The sequence below is a fragment of the Etheostoma spectabile genome, chromosome 16 (genome assembly GCF_008692095.1).
Source record: "Etheostoma spectabile isolate EspeVRDwgs_2016 chromosome 16, UIUC_Espe_1.0, whole genome shotgun sequence".
In the NCBI taxonomy this organism is placed as follows: Eukaryota; Metazoa; Chordata; class Actinopteri; order Perciformes; family Percidae; genus Etheostoma; species Etheostoma spectabile.
Genome location: NC_045748.1, coordinates 10,314,506 through 10,318,001, shown reverse-complemented (window position 1 = coordinate 10,318,001; position 3,496 = coordinate 10,314,506).

Below are 3,496 nucleotides of genomic sequence, written 5' to 3'. Positions count from 1 at the left end.
ATGACATGCAGCAAAGGGCCGCAGGTTAGTCAAACCCGCTGTGTCGAGGAGTAAACCTCTAAATATGGGCGCGTGATCCACCAGGTGAGCTACCCAGGCGCCTCCACAGTGGTTCTTTGAGGGGTTTTTAGGGGACACGTCATAGTCAAGGAGGACTTTAAATCCGGTCATAGACTTTGTATTATACACATTGCTTTAAAAGTAAAGAGATGTTTGTAAAGAAAATGAAGCTTGTTATCAGTGAAAATTGAGTTTGTTTAATTAACTTTAAAGGATAGGTCTATATCAGTAGAATTAGGTTTTTCTATTTTCTGTCTTAAAACAATATTCACATGTCCATATGTATTGCATATTGAAACTGTTTTGTTTTTGTCTGCAAAGACAGCTGTGAAACTAAAGATTAACACGTAGAAACTACTCTTTTCCAAACACTAATATAATATTATGTTGGAAAGAATTCAGACAGATGTTTTTCACATGTTAGAGTTACAGTTGCCAATTAACTGGCAATTTTAAAAGATCTAATATGTCATTTTTTATTGAATGAGCATGTAAGACATGAAACGCAGTATTGTGATATTGTAGATCTATTTAACCATTTTTCCCTCCCTCACTACCCACTATTGATGTACCCTTGAGCAAGGCACTTAAATCCCAACAAAAGATAAAATGCAGTCACACTTACATTTTCACCCCCCCACTTTAAAGGTCCAATATGTAATATATTTACTGTAATAAATCCGAAAATGACCCCGATGCGTCTTCAGTTATCAAGGAAACATGCTTAGTTGAATCATTATCTTTTCTGACAACAATGCTAATGCCAGTATTTTTGTCACAGTTCATGGAATCGAGGACCCAAACGCAGAGATGAGGCAGGCAGGAGAGAGTTTATTGTTGAGGATTTGTTGACAAAAAGAGTCCAAACCAATACAGGGATCAAAAATACAAAAACAAATGGATAAAACAAAGTCCAAAATCCAAAAAAGGTCAAAGGAAAAAAAGGAAAACCAAAACCGGGAACACAGAAACTGGGAAAACTCTCGTGACAGCAGCAGCCAAACAAATGGAGAAACACTAGGATCTGACACGAGGTGAAATGCAAGAGGTCACGAGCCAACAAGGAACAGGTGACACAACAGGTAAAACGCATCAGGGCGGGGGCAGGACAATCAGACAGGTGGGACAACACAGGAAGTAAAACTAGACACAAAACCAAGACTGTCGAAAAAAAATGGGAAACAGAACAGACACTCACGAAAGACTACAACCACACAACACAAGGGAGGAAACTAGGACACGACAGAAAACCAGACTACCGAAATAACGGAAGCCTACGCAATAATCACAGAAGTAAACAAGAAACAGAAACATACAGGGAACAGAAATAGCCACAATCACAACAATTTTTGTATTTCATAAACATATACATAAATTCATAAGTACAGTTTGACAGCTAGGCCGGGTTGTCAGATATACCACTGAAAACGTGAACCAGGCAAGCTAATGCTGTAACGTTAGTACAGCTATGAAAGCAGCAAACAAACGGGCTCAACAGAGATAGACCGACCTTAAAAACACTGGCATGTTTCTGACAGTTGGCTGAGCAGAGATGGTAAATATTGGAGATGTGTTTGAAAGATGGAGACAGCTTAGAACAACGCAGATTTGGCTAATTTCTTCCTGAACAGGTAAGCATTAGCTTCAGGCTAATTTATCTAGGGGGCCTTGTGTTTTATATCATTTCAACCTTCATTGAGCTACTCACATTGAATTATATACAGTACCCGAGTTGGTTACTCTCAGAAACAATGGAGACACAGCCAGTAAAGTGGATCCCAAACGGTCCTGGCTAACAGCGGCTAATTGCTAACTTTAGACTAGTTAAAGATGTTGCAACCAGTTATCAATAAATTCATTATTTCTGATGTTTTCACAGAAACAGATGATATGGGAGAGATGGCAGCTGTCATGCTCACTGTGAACAGATCTAAATTCAGAGGTTTGACTCCATACATGCTTTATATTTCAGTTTTAATCCATCTCAGCTGTATCAAATACCTTATTATTTGCCTTATCAAGTCACATCCTATTCATAATTAAGTATGCATTTTGGAGTTGGAGGATGGACATATTATTGTGCTTCTGTAATTATCAGTGGTGTTACACTCTATAGCAGCTTTGTATTCCCTGTCTACTAGACATATAACCATTGGGGACAAGTCTAATTTAGTTTGCCATTAATATTAGATTAGATTCAACGTTATTGTCATTACACAGGTACAAGGCAACGAAATGCAGTTTATGTCTAACCAGAAGTGCAATAGCAGTAAGTGCAGGATACACAATGGTTTCATAAGTGCAGGACATGGATAAGAACTGAATAAATATAGAAATGAATACTATTATAAACAGAACTTTACAGATAGATTTGTCCTATGAATATAATATAAAGATAACAAGTATTGTGAGCAAGATTTGCAGCTGGATGTGTACTGAATATAACATACAAGTGGATATAACTATGAATAGAATTTTTACATATATGTACAATGAATATAATATACAGATGGATGTTACTATGACAGAGTTTACAGGTGAATATGTACTATGAATATGTATAGTATTATTATTATTATTGTTATTACATATATATATATATATAAGAACTGTAACCCCTCTGTTACCTCCATGGTTTCTTCTCCATGCCACACACGAAGTGTTAATGAGTTCATGTGAGGACACAGTGCGGTTGTATTCAAACTGTGTCCCCGTTGACATTCAGACCTTTGGAAAGGAGCAGGTATCAGGTTAAGACCTTTATGACTGTGTGCTCCGTTTGCAGCTCGGGTGTCAACGTGTAGCATTATCTGCGGACTACCTGTGATCATTTAATGTTGTTCTTTCAGTCTTCTTGCTCCCACATCATCCCTCCGTTGAGATATGTGTTCCCACAAGCCATCATGTGATCACCAGCAGCCCCCCCTCCTCTGTCTGCTCTATTCCCCCCTGTCCCCTCAGTGTCTCCTGTGTTTCTGATTGGATGTATACAATCATCAAAAAGGAAAGACTTCTGACAGAGACCAAACCAGATTATTGTTGTTTTCACATAAAGTCCTCTTTAAATTAATCAAAACGTGGACCAACAGCAAAGGGACTTAGTTTTTTTGTGTTAACATTGTTAGATTTAGACTTAGACTTCTCTTTGTTAATCCTTTTGGGATGACTCCCGCAAGGAAATTGAATTTAAAAAGTTGACATACATGAAATACATGATCTTATTTATCTGTCATTTTAATTTTTAAGATACATACGTGCATGAATGTACTGCATGTATATATTTTTTTATTATTATAACGTTTTACATGTGTTACATGTTCAAATAAACTACTATGTATAAAAAATAAAACTAGAAAGAGCACTACAGCAGAGTAAGAACATGCCTACGGTGGCTTGTAGAGCCACAGGTGGAGTGTGAAGAGTGTCGGGGGGGGGG